The 17,279-nt window shown below is 35.0% G+C and overlaps 1 protein-coding gene and 1 long non-coding RNA gene across 2 annotated transcripts in view; one reads left to right on the forward strand and one right to left on the reverse strand.

The window, feature by feature from the left end:
• The window catches only part of LOC142236329 (uncharacterized), a 7,402-nt gene extending 6,941 nt beyond the window's left edge, over window positions 1-461 (reverse strand). Inside the window, exon 1 of the long non-coding RNA XR_012721987.1 lies at window positions 400-461. This is a non-coding gene — a long non-coding RNA (uncharacterized LOC142236329). The remainder of the gene's footprint in view (window positions 1-399) is intronic.
• The window catches only part of MYPT-75D (Myosin phosphatase targeting subunit 75D), a gene marked incomplete in the record, with an annotated part of 265,876 nt that overhangs the window by 43,736 nt on the left and 204,861 nt on the right, over window positions 1-17,279 (forward strand).

Raw genomic sequence — 17,279 nt, forward strand, 5'->3', positions numbered from 1 at the left:
CAAATTTAAAGAAATAATGAACTATTTTGTAAGAAATACGAAATTAGGAAATCTTTATGCTTTATTTGTGTATAACTTTTTCCCGTTTTTTAGTTCATTTAACTAACATACGCAAAAAATTATTTGACTAAAATAAACTTTTTCCAAACATAATGATTCTATGAACTAATTTAAAGTTAATATGGCTTTAGTGAAATAGAGAGTTCACTTTTTTTTGAGTGTACCACCCATCCTATGGTGGAGGGTATAAAAAGCTTGATTTGGCTTTAATATAGCTAAATTGACATCACTGATACAGGGGCCTTTTATATGTATGGCTCTCTTTGTCACTTTCTCTCTCTCTGGCTTGCCTCATTGATTTTTAGAATCGACTCTTCTAAGTCACGTAACGGTACTCACACAACAGTTCACAAGGGAATGATAATACTTTAACGACTTAACGAACTTAATTACACTGCCAGTTGTTGAAATCAAATGAAACTCCTCAAGTCTAGTCTTTCTTTTTTTTTTGGAGCATTGTAAAACAGGTCGGAAAAAACAGCAAATGCAATAAACTCCCCAATGGAACGGGTTTGTAAAATCATGGTAAATTGTAGTGCCGGGAGGATGGGGGGAGGGTTCTGGGTAATCCATAGTTTAAAAAAACTCAAGAAACTAGAACGAATTAACAAAGAACCAAGTGGTAAACCCCATAATAAAACAACATTGTTGAGGGATTTATGCCCAGTAGCTGAAGTAATTAATGTTAAATTTTGCCAATGTAGTGATAGTCGTTAAATTACTAAAATCGACTAAAAAACAAAAGGTATATGGGTGGACATAACTTTTAATGCAAATTTGTGAAAATATTAAAACAAAAAAATGCTGGAAATATATCTAAGGCCGCCTTTTCAAAAGTTTATATTTTTTGTATTTTCTAATTTTTAAAAACTTTGCATTGCATTTTCTATAGATTATTTTTTTTTTCAACACCTTGCTCTAGATAGCTATAGCTATTAAATTTCCAGGTATTTCAAAGTCAAACAAACACTTTATGGCATTGCATAAACAAAACCACAATCACTCAACAATAATCGATTAAACAATAGTTATGGAATCATTTATTCTTTTGTTAATAATAAAAAGAAATAAACATCAATTGAAAAAAGAAAAAAAACAAAACACACACACATATTCACCCAAACACAACATTTTATGCATATTTTTCAGATGTGCATAAATGGAAGAGCATCGGGCCAAAGTGTTAGGTGAGCTATTGAATATACAAAATTTTAATAGATACAAAATGTTTGAAATAAACCAAAGCTATTACAATTAAAAAATTATTGAATATTTGTTTTTTGTTTTTGTTTTTTTCCGAACAAATAGCTTTAAACGAAAACAAAAATGACTATAATGGCCTGTTCCTGTATATCGAACGAAAACTCATTCGAAAGAAAGACAGTCACTCGAATTCGAATGAATCTGGGTTTTTCTATTTTTGAAAGATGTAAGGGAAAATAAATCCGTATATGAAAATTCGTTTCAGCGCCACCTATATGTGAAAAAATGAGTTATATACGAAAAAAATTTTTTTTTTTGCGATATAATCCTCCGTAGAAATTGGCATAAATTGGCCAAACGGGAAGAGATAGAAAAGCCAAATTTTAACCAAAGATAAACTGAAACGACAGCTTTCGATTGGAATGAAAACCTTTTGCCAGAAATCTTCCGAATCGGAGTAATGTTGCATATACGAAACAGAGAGAAAAGTGACCACTGTGGCCAAATGGAAAAAGATGGGGTTCCAGATTTATATGTGAAAGATAGATCTTTTAGTGCTCTATCCGATGGTAAAAACGGATACAGCTAAATGTGTTTGGGAGTCTCAATATATGGCTTGGAAAAAAGTGGACGCACTGCTCCTGGAGAGAAAAGTGACCACTGTGGCCAAATGGAAAAAGATGGGGTTCCAGATTTATATGTGAAAGATAGATCTTTTAGTGCTCTATCCGATGGTAAAAACGGATACAGCTAAATGTGTTTGGGAGTCTCAATATATGGCTTGGAAAAAAGTGGACGCACTGCTCCTGGAGAGAAAAGTGACCACTGTGGCCAAATGGAAAAAGATGGGGTTCCAGATTTATATGTGAAAGATAGATCTTTTAGTGCTCTATCCGATGGTAAAAACGGATACAGCTAAATGTGTTTGGGATTCTCAATATATGGCTTGGAAAAAAGTGGACGCACTTCACCTCAAGAGAAAAGTGACCACTGTGGCCAAATGGAAAAAGATGGGGTTCCAGATTTATATGTGAAAGATAGATCTTTTAGTGCTCTATCCGATGGTAAAAACGGATACAGCTAAATGTGTTTGGGAGTCTCAATATATGGCTTGGAAAAAAGTGGACGCACTGCTCCTGGAGAGAAAAGTGACCACTGTGGCCAAATGGAAAAAGATGGGGTTCCAGATTTATATGTGAAAGATAGATATTTTAGTGCTCTATCCGATGGTAAAAACGGATACAGCTAAATGTGTTTGGGAGTCTCAATATATGGCTTGGAAAAAAGTGGACGCACTTCACCTCAAGAGAAAAGTGACCACTGTGGCCAAATGGAAAAAGATGGGGTTCCAGATTTATATGTGAAAGATAGATCTTTTAGTGCTCTATCCGATGGTAAAAACGGATACAGCTAAATGTGTTTGGGAGTCTCAATATATGGCTTGGAAAAAAGTGGACGCACTGCTCCTGGAGAGAAAAGTGACCACTGTGGCCAAATGGAAAAAGATGGGGTTCCAGATTTATATGTGAAAGATAGATATTTTAGTGCTCTATCCGATGGTAAAAACGGATACAGCGAAATGTGTTTGGGAGTCTCAATATATGGCTTGGAAAAAAAGTGGACGCACTTCACCTCAAGAGAAAAGTGACCACTGTGGCCAAATGGAAAAAGATGGGGTTCCAGATTTATATGTGAAAGATAGACCTTTTAGTGCTCTATCCGATGGTAAAAACGGATATTGCGAAATGTGTTTGGGAGTCTCAATATATGGCTTGGAAAAAAGTGGACGCACTTCACCTCAAGAGAAAAGTGACCACTGTGGCCAAATGGAAAAAGATGGGGTTCCAGATTTATATGTCAAAGATAGATCTTTTAGTGCTCTATCCGATGGTAAAAACGGATACAGCTAAATGTGTTTGGGAGTCTCAATATATGGCTTGGAAAAAAGTGGACGCACTTCACCTCAAGAGAAAAGTGACCACTGTGGCCAAATGGAAAAAGATGGGGTTCCAGATTTATATGTGAAAGATAGATCTTTTAGTGCTCTATCCGATGGTAAAAACGGATACAGCTAAATGTGTTTGGGAGTCTCAATATATGGCTTGGAAAAAGTGGACGCACTGCTCCTGGAGAGAAAAGTGACCACTGTGGCCAAATGGAAAAAGATGGGGTTCCAGATTTATATGTGAAAGATAGATCTTTTAGTGCTCTATCCGATGGTAAAAACGGATACAGCTAAATATGTTTGGGAGTCTCAATATATGGCTTGGAAAAAAGTGGACGCACTGCTCCTGGAGAGAAAAGTGACCACTGTGGCCAAATGGAAAAAGATGGGGTTCCAGATTTATATGTGAAAGATAGATCTTTTAGTGCTCTATCCGATGGTAAAAACGGATACAGCTAAATGTGTTTGGGAGTCTCAATATATGGCTTGGAAAAAAGTGGACGCACTGCTCCTGGAGAGAAAAGTGACCACTGTGGCCAAATGGAAAAAGATGGGGTTCCAGATTTATATGTGAAAGATAGATATTTTAGTGCTCTATCCGATGGTAAAAACGGATACAGCTAAATGTGTTTGGGAGTCTCAATATATGGCTTGGAAAAAAGTGGACGCACTGCTCCTGGAGAGAAAAGTGAACACTGTGGCCAAATGGAAAAAGATGGGGTTCCAGATTTATATGTGAAAGATAGATCTTTTAGTGCTCTATCCGATGGTAAAAACGGATACAGCTAAATGTGTTTGGGAGTCTCAATATATGGCTTGGAAAAAAGTGGACGCACTGCTCCTGGAGAGAAAAGTGACCACTGTGGCCAAATGGAAAAAGATGGGGTTCCAGATTTATATGTGAAAGATAGATATTTTAGTGCTCTATCCGATGGTAAAAACGGATACAGCTAAATGTGTTTGGGAGTCTCAATATATGGCTTGGAAAAAAGTGGACGCACTTCACCTCAAGAGAAAAGTGACCACTGTGGCCAAATGGAAAAAGATGGGGTTCCAGATTTATATGTGAAAGATAGATCTTTTAGTGCTCTATCCGATGGTAAAAACGGATACAGCTAAATGTGTTTGGGAGTCTCAATATATGGCTTGGAAAAAAAGTGGACGCACTGCTCCTGGAGAGAAAAGTGACCACTGTGGCCAAATGGAAAAAGATGGGGTTCCAGATTTATATGTGAAAGATAGATCTTTTAGTGCTCTATCCGATGGTAAAAACGGATACAGCTAAATGTGTTTGGGAGTCTCAATATATGGCTTGGAAAAAAGTGGACGCACTTCACCTCAAGAGAAAAGTGACCACTGTGGCCAAATGGAAAAAGATGGGGTTCCAGATTTATATGTGAAAGATAGATATTTTAGTGCTCTATCCGATGGTAAAAACGGATACAGCTAAATGTGTTTGGGAGTCTCAATATATGGCTTGGAAAAAAGTGGACGCACTTCACCTCAAGAGAAAAGTGACCACTGTGGCCAAATGGAAAAAGATGGGGTTCCAGATTTATATGTGAAAGATAGATCTTTTAGTGCTCTATCCGATGGTAAAAACGGATACAGCTAAATATGTTTGGGAGTCTCAATATATGGCTTGGAAAAAAGTGGACGCACTGCTCCTGGAGAGAAAAGTGACCACTGTGGCCAAATGGATAAAGATGGGGTTCCAGATTTATATGTGAAAGATAGATCTTTTAGTGCTCTATCCGATGGTAAAAACGGATACAGCTAAATGTGTTTGGGAGTCTCAATATATGGCTTGGAAAAAAGTGGACGCACTGCTCCTGGAGAGAAAAGTGACCACTGTGGCCAAATGGAAAAAGATGGGGTTCCAGATTTATATGTGAAAGATAGATATTTTAGTGCTCTATCCGATGGTAAAAACGGATACAGCTAAATGTGTTTGGGAGTCTCAATATATGGCTTGGAAAAAAGTGGACGCACTGCTCCTGGAGAGAAAAGTGACCACTGTGGCCAAATGGAAAAAGATGGGGTTCCAGATTTATATGTGAAAGATAGATCTTTTAGTGCTCTATCCGATGGTAAAAACGGATACAGCTAAATGTGTTTGGGAGTCTCAATATATGGCTTGGAAAAAAGTGGACGCACTTCACCTCAAGAGAAAAGTGACCACTGTGGCCAAATGGAAAAAGATGGGGTTCCAGATTTATATGTGAAAGATAGATCTTTTAGTGCTCTATCCGATGGTAAAAACGGATACAGCTAAATGTGTTTGGGAGTCTCAATATATGGCTTGGAAAAAAGTGGACGCACTGCTCCTGGAGAGAAAAGTGACCACTGTGGCCAAATGGAAAAAGATGGGGTTCCAGATTTATATGTGAAAGATAGATATTTTAGTGCTCTATCCGATGGTAAAAACGGATACAGCTAAATGTGTTTGGGAGTCTCAATATATGGCTTGGAAAAAAGTGGACGCACTTCACCTCAAGAGAAAAGTGACCACTGTGGCCAAATGGAAAAAGATGGGGTTCCAGATTTATATGTCAAAGATAGATCTTTTAGTGCTCTATCCGATGGTAAAAACGGATATTGCGAAATGTGTTTGGGAGTCTCAATATATGGCTTGGAAAAAAGTGGACGCACTGCTCCTGGAGAGAAAAGTGACCACTGTGGCCAAATGGAAAAAGATGGGGTTCCAGATTTATATGTGAAAGATAGATCTTTTAGTGCTCTATCCGATGGTAAAAACGGATACAGCTAAATGTGTTTGGGAGTCACAATATATGGCTTTGAATAACGGTTTATATGGGGGCTAATATATAATTATGATATGATACTGATATGGACTAATTTGTTCATGATGGTTGGGGACCACACACTAATTTCTCGTACTAAATTTTAACCGTATCTGAAATTTGGTGTTTCACAAGGCTGCGGAAATCAAGTCTGGGCATCGGTTTATACAATGGCTATACCTAAATGTGGTCAGATATGGCCCATTTGCAATACCATCCGGCCTACATGAATAACAACTACTTACGCCAAGTTTCAAGTCGATAACTTGTTTTGTTCAGAAGTTAGTGTGATTTCACCATACGGAGATAGGTAGATCGACCGCACATTTCACGACGACCTAGAATATATAGACTTTATAGGGTCTGAAACCAATATTTCGATGTGTTAAAACCGGAATAACGAAGTAATGGCGAAAGGTATAAATACACAAATTATTTGAATTACTTGATTTCTTCGGAACTTGTTAATTAATATTCTATTTGAATTAAAAATTTTACTGATTTTGGTCGAAATATTCTAGACCTCGCTTTACGTGGCAGATACGTTAAGTTTTAAGTTTTTAATTGAGGAAATTATTTGTTTTTTGTTCCAATTTTAATTTATTTATAATTAATTGTCGGTTAGATGAATTAATATTCTTATAATCTTACAAAAATTTAAATTTTTCATAAATTTGCGATTTTAATTATAGTTTGATTTTTCTTTAGATTTGCGTCAAAATTTTATTAAAAAATATGTAGTACGCTGAAAAAAATATTTGCGATTTTAATTATAGTTTGACTTTCCTTTAGATTTACGTCAAAGTTTTATTAAAAAATGTGTAGTACACTTAAAAAAAATATTTACGTGATATTAAAGGTTACGCAACCTAAATTTTAGGATACGAAATTTACAAAATATTAAGGATAAATTTCTTTAAAATAATGAAATTTTAATTAAAAGTTTATAATATTAGCTTCAAAAATTTTTTCATTAAATTTAGGACACAAATTTTGTAAATTTGCGTCCCTCCGTTAAAGTCGCATGTCTTTGAACTAATGCAAATTTTCCTTAATTTAAAGAAACGAATTTTTTATTTGAAGATATTGTCCTTAAATTAACTGAAATATTGAAACTTTAGGTTTAAGGTAAAAACGCTCCAAATATAGGCTAAGACTTATTTTAAGTACGTGAGTACTTAAAATAACGTGAGTACTTTTATTAATAAACCGCGAAAAGAAAATGAAAATTTGATAAATGAGATTTCTTTATTTTAAAGAAACTGCATCTTTGGCTCGGAATCAATACCAAAATACTTAAGGGAAGGTCAAAATCTTTGGATCCAAGTAATCTTTTTTTGAGTGTATGTATGTTTATTTCCGAGAAAAATTTTGTTTATTGAATTAAAGTGTTAAAAAACATTCACTCATTTTGTTTACAATATTTTTGAATTTTATTAAAAAGTTAATTTTTTAAATGATTGCGTTTTCAATTTAAAATATTTTAGTGATATTTTTGTGAATGGAACCCCATCTTTTCTATTTTTCTCTATGAGCAGTGCGTCCACTTTTTTCCAAGCCATATATTGAGACTCCCAAACACATTTAGCTGTATCCGTTTTTACCATCGGATAGAGCACTAAAATATCTATCTTTCACATATAAATCTGGAACCCCATCTTTTTCCATTTGGCCACAGTGGTCACTTTTCTCTCCAGGAGCAGTGCGTCCACTTTTTTCCAAGCCATATATTGAGACTCCCAAACACATTTAGCTGTATCCGTTTTTACCATCGGATAGAGCACTAAAAGATCTATCTTTCACATATAAATCTGGAACCCCATCTTTTTCCATTTGGCCACAGTGGTCACTTTTCTCTCCAGGAGCAGTGCGTCCACTTTTTTCCAAGCCATATATTGAGACTCCCAAACACATTTAGCTGTATCCGTTTTTACCATCGGATAGAGCACTGAAATATCTATCTTTCACATATAAATCTGGAACCCCATCTTTTTCCATTTGGCCACAGTGGTCACTTTTCTCTCCAGGAGCAGTGCGTCCACTTTTTTCCAAGCCATATATTGAGACTCCCAAACACATTTAGCTGTATCCGTTTTTACCATCGGATAGAGCACTAAAAGATCTATCTTTCACATATAAATCTGGAACCCCATCTTTTTCCATTTGGCCACAGTGGTCACTTTTCTCTCCAGGAGCAGTGCGTCCACTTTTTTCCAAGCCATATATTGAGACTCCCAAACACATTTAGCTGTATCCGTTTTTACCATCGGATAGAGCACTAAAAGATCTATCTTTCACATATAAATCTGGAACCCCATCTTTTTCCATTTGGCCACAGTGGTCACTTTTCTCTCCAGGAGCAGTGCGTCCACTTTTTTCCAAGCCATATATTGAGACTCCCAAACACATTTAGCTGTATCCGTTTTTACCATCGGATAGAGCACTAAAATATCTATCTTTCACATATAAATCTGGAACCCCATCTTTTTCCATTTGGCCACAGTGGTCACTTTTCTCTCCAGGAGCAGTGCGTCCACTTTTTTCCAAGCCATATATTGAGACTCCCAAACACATTTAGCTGTATCCGTTTTTACCATCGGATAGAGCACTAAAAGATCTATCTTTCACATATAAATCTGGAACCCCATCTTTTTCCATTTGGCCACAGTGGTCACTTTTCTCTCCAGGAGCAGTGCGTCCACTTTTTTCCAAGCCATATATTGAGACTCCCAAACATATTTAGCTGTATCCGTTTTTACCATCGGATAGAGCACTAAAAGATCTATCTTTCACATATATATCTGGAACCCCATCTTTTTCCATTTGGCCACAGTGGTCACTTTTCTCTCCAGGAGCAGTGCGTCCACTTTTTCCAAGCCATATATTGAGACTCCCAAACACATTTAGCTGTATCCGTTTTTACCATCGGATAGAGCACTAAAAGATCTATCTTTCACATATAAATCTGGAACCCCATCTTTTTCCATTTGGCCACAGTGGTCACTTTTCTCTTGAGGTGAAGTGCGTCCACTTTTTTCCAAGCCATATATTGAGACTCCCAAACACATTTCGCAATATCCGTTTTTACCATCGGATAGAGCACTAAAAGGTCTATCTTTCACATATAAATCTGGAACCCCATCTTTTTCCATTTGGCCACAGTGGTCACTTTTCTCTTGAGGTGAAGTGCGTCCACTTTTTTCCAAGCCATATATTGAGACTCCCAAACACATTTCGCTGTATCCGTTTTTACCATCGGATAGAGCACTAAAATATCTATCTTTCACATATAAATCTGGAACCCCATCTTTTTCCATTTGGCCACAGTGGTCACTTTTCTCTCCAGGAGCAGTGCGTCCACTTTTTTCCAAGCCATATATTGAGACTCCCAAACACATTTAGCTGTATCCGTTTTTACCATCGGATAGAGCACTAAAAGATCTATCTTTCACATATAAATCTGGAACCCCATCTTTTTCCATTTGGCCACAGTGGTCACTTTTCTCTTGAGGTGAAGTGCGTCCACTTTTTTCCAAGCCATATATTGAGACTCCCAAACACATTTAGCTGTATCCGTTTTTACCATCGGATAGAGCACTAAAAGATCTATCTTTCACATATAAATCTGGAACCCCATCTTTTTCCATTTGGCCACAGTGGTCACTTTTCTCTCCAGGAGCAGTGCGTCCACTTTTTTCCAAGCCATATATTGAGACTCCCAAACACATTTAGCTGTATCCGTTTTTACCATCGGATAGAGCACTAAAAGATCTATCTTTCACATATAAATCTGGAACCCCATCTTTTTCCATTTGGCCACAGTGGTCACTTTTCTCTTGAGGTGAAGTGCGTCCACTTTTTTCCAAGCCATATATTGAGACTCCCAAACACATTTAGCTGTATCCGTTTTTACCATCGGATAGAGCACTAAAAGATCTATCTTTCACATATAAATCTGGAACCCCATCTTTTTCCATTTGGCCACAGTGGTCACTTTTCTCTCCAGGAGCAGTGCGTCCACTTTTTTCCAAGCCATATATTGAGACTCCCAAACACATTTAGCTGTATCCGTTTTTACCATCGGATAGAGCACTAAAAGATCTATCTTTCACATATAAATCTGGAACCCCATCTTTTTCCATTTGGCCACAGTGGTCACTTTTCTCTCCAGGAGCAGTGCGTCCATTTTTTTCCAAGCCATATATTGAGACTCCCAAACACATTTAGCTGTATCCGTTTTTACCATCGGATAGAGCACTAAAAGATCTATCTTTCACATATAAATCTGGAACCCCATCTTTTTCCATTTGGCCACAGTGGTCACTTTTCTCTCTGTTTCGTATATGCAACATTACTCCGATTCGGAAGATTTCTGGCAAAAGGTTTTCATTCCAATCGAAAGCTGTCGTTTCAGTTTATCTTTGGTTAAAATTTGGCTTTTCTATCTCTTCCCGTTTGGCCAATTTATGCCAATTTCTACGGAGGATTATATCGCAAAAAAAATTTTATTCGTATATAACTCATTTTTTCACATATAGGTGGCGCTGAAACGAATTTTCATATACGGATTTATTTTCCCTTACATTTTTGAAAGTTCGTTTCGTTTGTAGGAGAATACATTGATTATCCAAAATGAGTATTTTTAAATTTTTGGCCTGAGAATTCAGTCAAATGTTAACAAAGTTTTTACTTTTTTCTTGACACTTATTGTATATGTTCGTTTATTACTCGACAACAAAACATGAAGTGACTTGCCTTTCGAAATAGAAGAACAAAAATCAAATTTCTTTCGTTTGGAATACGAAAGAAACCTTTCGTTCGATATACAGGAACAGGCCATAAAACTTTTTCGAATTCTTTATACATTCCTTATTCCACTCTCTCAAAAAAAATCGCTTCTTTAACATATGTTCCAAACATATTTTGCAGAAAGCACATATATTATTGCATACTGCCGAAACATTAATATGTTTGTTTTATGTGATCATATTATATGTTTGGAAGCATTTTGAGCCAAAAATATTATATGCTTGGAAGAATTTTTCCCAAACACGATTGTGCTCATTCCCTAACATACTCGTAATTTTCACTTCAACGAAATTTTTTAGTTATTGGCACCTTTTTCTGTAATACAAATAATGTTGAAGAAATTATTCACTTTTATAAATTTTTTAAATTTTACCTTTCGCCTGCACGGAGAATCGAACCGAGGATCATACAGTTTGTAAGCCAACACACTATCCACTGGGCTACGTAGCTGTTATAGTCACCAGTAGATAATTATCGTTTTAAGTTACATTTATATAGCATAGTTTGCAGCACCCACGAGCCCATGCAAACATAACATTATTTAACAGAAACATACATTTGTTTGCCACGTGGAGCAGTGGTTAGCATGTCTGCCTTGCATACAAAGGGTCGTGGGTTCAATCCCTGCTCCGACCGAACATTTTTTTTCTTTTTTTTTTTTTTTAATTTACACATTTATATTTATACTATATTAATTTTTTTTTAATGAAACTTCGAAATGTGTGTTATTAAAGATTTATAGTCAGTAACAGTGCTTGATATAAACGAAATTGACTGATTTTTGGATAAAATTTGGAAGGTATTCAAAAACTAACAAAAGAAGAACGTGGAGTCGAGTATAAACATACATACATAGTTTTATAATATAAACATAAATTTATTTAGGAGTGAACAGTTTTTTACTAGCATTTAACACCATCGCTCTAAAATTCCTTTTATTTTTCTTTAATAATTCATTTTAAAGAAAATAAACTTTTTAAATTGTTTTAGCTGTAAAACTCGAACTTAATGCCCGCTTTTATATTTGATGGTGTCCGTCAACTCCTCCTGGACTACTTTTTAATAAAGAGGAACTAAAGTTTGTTTTTTTACATTTTACTGTGTAATTTTGCACTATTTCCTCCTTATTTCATTTTACTGTCCCAACTCTAAAAAGAGTATAGTGCCCTTTCGTTATTCTTATGAAGACCCCTGATTTATTTTAACGAAAAATTGTGCCCATAATGCCAAAATGATAAACAAAACACATGTTCACACATGCATAAAATGCTGCTCTCAAGGCGAAAACATATGCAGTTTGTTTTTCAAATGTCTATTCTCTTGGTTCCGAATGTCTATTCTCTTTATTCAAATTAAATAATATATAGACTTAAGCATATCAAATTTTAGCCTTATCATAAAACAGTTTTCCGAAACAACATACAAGCGGTTTCACAGAAATTGTTCTTTTTTTATTCTCTCGCTTTGTTATGTTTATATCTTTCGTCAACCCTCCCGGTTTCCATCTCTATTTCTTTCTCTATACTCTCTTTTTGTCGCTCTCTGAATAAAATATCACAACATATATATGTTTACTCGAAATTTGTTAATTTATATATGTTTACATTCACACATATTATTTTTATGAAACATTCATGCCCCAAACATAATATATTCTAACATATTAACATAGATGTCCCAAACATTTAGTGTTAGTTTAGGAACATTACATGTTCGCACTTAAATATATTGTGGTTTAAAATCGTGCCCGAAACACATTTTGTTTATATCGGAACATATGAAAAACATATTTTTCTAACAGTGCAGGCATATATTTATTTTCCTTTTACTCGATTATGTTAACTTCTTTGATAAATTGGATTAACAGAAATCATTCATGTTAAATACTCAGTACAATGTTAAGTGGTTTATTGCTATGCTAGTGATCATTTACAATAACATAAGCTTAAGAGAGTAACTCTTACTCTCATTAGTTACTTTAATTAGCCTTATGTTAATCACTCATACTAGAGGTCTGCATCGAATAACTTTTCACTACATGTATGCAATTCGCTGTCGAATATAGTACATACAATGTCTTTCTCTCAGAGCGCAAATAGTGAAGTGAAGAGAACACTTGCTTGTCAAATACCACCAAGTACTTATCCGAAACAATATGTGTTCCGAAAAAAAGGAACAATAAAAATGCAAGTACTTGAGAAAAAGTACAACATGGATTCTCTTCACTTCACGTTGTACCACAAGTATTTCTCAGTTATATACGAAGCAAAACTATCCATTGTTCTTAATCATAGATATGTATGTATGTCACATATATCATATATTTATGTATGTCACACACTTACCTTAACGTTTGCCGTTCTTTATAACAAACCGAAAACATATATTATGGAGAGTAACTGTTTTTTGTATTTCTGCAACTGCACGTGGTACATGGAGTACTCTATGAAGTTTTGTTCTCGCAACATACTCGACGTGATCACTCTGAGTACACTTCAATAAGAGAGAAAGAGGAATATGTGTTTGTTGGTAGTGAAGACATCAGAGTAGCAACAAGAAGTTACTCGTGGCTTTTGGTGTTCATCAAAATGTGTACCAATTGTTTTGCGACTCTCTCAAATAGATGTACTCATGTAGCAAGTACACGTGTACTCTTCATTTACAAATGAAATTGTGCAGACCTCTAACTCATACCCAGGGCTGCCAATAAAATTTCAAGAAAAATCGTCATAAAGGGTGATACGGTCAAAATTTGGTCAAGGGAAAACGCGTGTAAATCGGTGAAATCGTTTATTTAAAAAATCAAAATAAATTTCTTTTTATACCCTCCACCATAGGATGGGGGTATATTAACTTTGTCATTCCGTTTGTAACACATCGAAATACTGCTCTAAGACCCCATAAAGTATATATATTCTGGGTCGTGGGTCGCTAACTTCCGAACGAAAAAAGCTATCGACTTGAAACTTGGCACAAGTAATTGCTATTGATGTAGGTCGGATGGTATTGCAAATGGGCCATATCGGTCCACTTTTACGTATAGCCCCCATATAAACGGACCCCCAAAATTTGGCTTGCAGACCCCCTAAGAGAAGCAAATTTCGTCCGATCCGGCTGAAATTTGGTACAACGTGTTAGTACATGATCTCTAACAACCATGCAAAAATCGGTTCAAATCGGTCCATAATCATATATAGCCCCCATGTAAACCGATCCCCCGATTTGGCTTGCAGAGCCTCTAAGAGAAACAATTTTCATCCGATCCGGCTGAAATTTGGTGCATGGTGTTAGTATATGGTCTCTAACAACCATGCAAAAATTGGTCCATATCGGTCCATAATTATATATAGCCCCCATATAAACCGATCCCTCGATTAGGCTTGCGGAGCCTCTAAGAAAAGCAATTTTCTTCCAATCCGGCTGAAATTTGGTATACGATGTAAGTATATGGTCTCTAACAACCATGCAAAAATTGGTCCATATCGGTCCATAATTATATATAGCTCCCATATAAACCGATCCTCCGATTTGGCTTGCAGAGCCTCTAACAGAAACAAATTTCATCCGATCCGGCTGAAATTTGGTACATGGTGTTAGTATATGATATCTAGCAACCATGCAAAAATTGGTCCACATCGGTCCATAATTATATATAGACCCCATATAAACCGATCCCCCGATTTGGTTTGCAGAGCCTCTAAGAGAAACAATTTTCATCCGATCCGGCTGAAATTTGGTACATGGTGTTAGTATATGGTCTCTAACAACCATGCAAAAATTGGTCTATATCGGTCTATAATTATATACAGCCCCCATATAAACTGACCACCAGATTTGACCTCCGGAGCCTCTTGGAAGACCAAAATTTATCTGATTCAGTTGAAATTTGGTACGTGATGTTAATATATGGCCTCAAACACCCATGCAAAAATTGGTCGATATCGGTCCATAATTATATAAAGGGTGATTCTTTTGAGGTTAGGATTTTCATGCATTAGTATTTGACAGATCACGTGGGATTTCAGACATGGTGTCAAAGAGAAAGATGCTCAGTATGCTTTGACATTTCATCATGAATAGACTTACTAACGAGCAACGCTTGCAAATCATTGAATTTTATTACCAAAATCAGTGTTCGGTTCGAAATGTGTTTATCGACAAATTTTGTTCAGCGATGAGGCTCATTTCTGGTTGAATGGCTACGTAAATAAGCAAAATTGCCGCATTTGGAGTGAAGAGCAACCAGAAGCCGTTCAAGAACTGCCCATGCATTCCGAAAAATGCACTGTTTGGTGTGGTTTGTACGCTGGTGGAATCATTGGACCGTATTTTTTCAAAGATGCTGTTGGACGCAACGTTACGGTGAATGGCGATCGCTATCGTTCGATGCTAACAAACTTTTTGTTGCCAAAAATGGAAGAACTGAACTTGGTTGACATGTGGTTTCAACAAGATGGCGCTACATGCCACACAGCTCGCGATTCTATGGCCATTTTGAGGGAAAACTTCGGAGAACAATTCATCAAGAAATGGACCGGTAAGTTGGCCACCAAGATCATGCGATTTGACGCCTTTAGACTATTTGTTGTGGGGCTACGTCAAGTCTAAAGTCTACAGAAATAAGCCAGCAACTATTCCAGCTTTGGAAGACAACATTTCCGAAGAAATTCGGGCTATTCCGGCCGAAATGCTCGAAAAAGTTGCCCAAAATTGGACTTTCCGAATGGACCACCTAAGACGCAGCCGCGGTCAACATTTAAATGAAATTATCTTCAAAAAGTAAATGTCATGGACCAATCTAACGTTTCAAATAAAGAACCGATGAGATTTTGCAAATTTTATGCGTTTTTTTTTTAAAAAAGTTATCAAGCTCTTAACAAATCACCCCTTATAAGCCCCATATAAACCGATCCCCAGATTTGACCTCCGGAGCACCTTGGAAAAGCAAAATTCTTCCCATTCGGTTTAAATTTGGTACGTGATGTTAGTATAGGGTATCCAACAACCATGCAGGAATTGGTTCCTACAAGTCCATAATAATATATAGATCCCATATAAACCGATCCCCAGATGTGACCTCCGTTGCCTTTTGGATAAGCAAAATTCATCGATCTGGTTGAAATTTGGTACGTGGTGGTAGTATATGATATTAACAACCATGTGAGTTGAAATTTGTGGATGACAGTCTTTCGTAGAAGTTTCTACGCAATCCATGGTGGAGGGTACATAAGATTCGGCCTGGCCGAACTTACGGCCGTATATACTTGTTTTTTTAGAAGTAAAATTTTCAAAAAAATATTTTAAAGAAGTATCATTTTCAGAAAATTTTCTATGGTACAAAATTTTTGACAAAAATTTTCAATAGAAATAAAATTTTGAGAAAATTTTCTGTAGAAATAAAATTTTGAGAAAATTTTCTATAGAAATAAAATTTTGACAAAAAATTTTTATAGAAATAAATTTTTGAGAAAATTTTCTATAGAAATAAAATGTAGAGAAATTTTTCTATAGAAAGTAAAATTTTGACAATATTTTCTACCGAAAGTAAAATTTTGACAAAATTTTCTGTAAATATAAAAATTTGAGACAATTTTCTATAGAAATACAGCTTTAAGAAAATTTTCTATGAAAATAAAATTTTGAAAAAACACTTTCTATAGGAATAAAATTTTGACAAAATTTGGAGAAAACTTTCTATAGAAATAAGATTGTGAACAAAATCTCTTTAGAATTAAATTTTGGGAAAATTTTCTATAGAAATACAATTTTAAGACAATTTTTTATAAAAATAAAATTTTGAGAAAAATTTCTATAGAAATAAAATTTTGACAACATTTTCGATAGAAATAAAATTTTGACAAAATTTTCTTTAGAAACAACATTTTGACAAAATTTTCTATAGAAATAAAATTTTGACAAAATTTTCTATATAAAAAAATTGAGAAAATTTTATATAGAAATAAAATTTTCAGAAAATTTTCTATAGAAATAAAATTTTCAGAAAATTTTCTATAGAAATAAAATTGTGAGAAATTTTTCTAAAAAAAAGAGAAAAAATTTTATAGAAATAAAATTTTGAGAAAATTTTCTATAGAAATAAAATTTTGACAAACATCTATAGAAATAGAATTTTGAGAAAAAAATTTTATAGAAATAAATTTTTGAGAAAATTTTCTATAGAAATAAAATGTGGAGAAATTTTTCTATAGAAAGTAAAATTTTGACAATATTTTCTACCGAAAATAAAATTTTGACAAAATTTTCTGTAAATATAAAAATTTGAGACAATTTTCTATAGAAATACAACTTTAAGAAAATTTTCTATGGAAATAAAATTTTGAAAAGAAAGAAGGAATAAAATTTTGACTAAATTTGGAGAAAACTTTCTATAGAAATAAGATTGTGAACAAAATTTCTTTAGAATTAAATTTTGGCAAAATTTTCTATAGAAATAAAAT

The sequence above is a fragment of the Haematobia irritans genome, chromosome 4, assembly GCF_050003625.1.
Source record: "Haematobia irritans isolate KBUSLIRL chromosome 4, ASM5000362v1, whole genome shotgun sequence".
Taxonomy (NCBI): Eukaryota; Metazoa; Arthropoda; class Insecta; order Diptera; family Muscidae; genus Haematobia; species Haematobia irritans.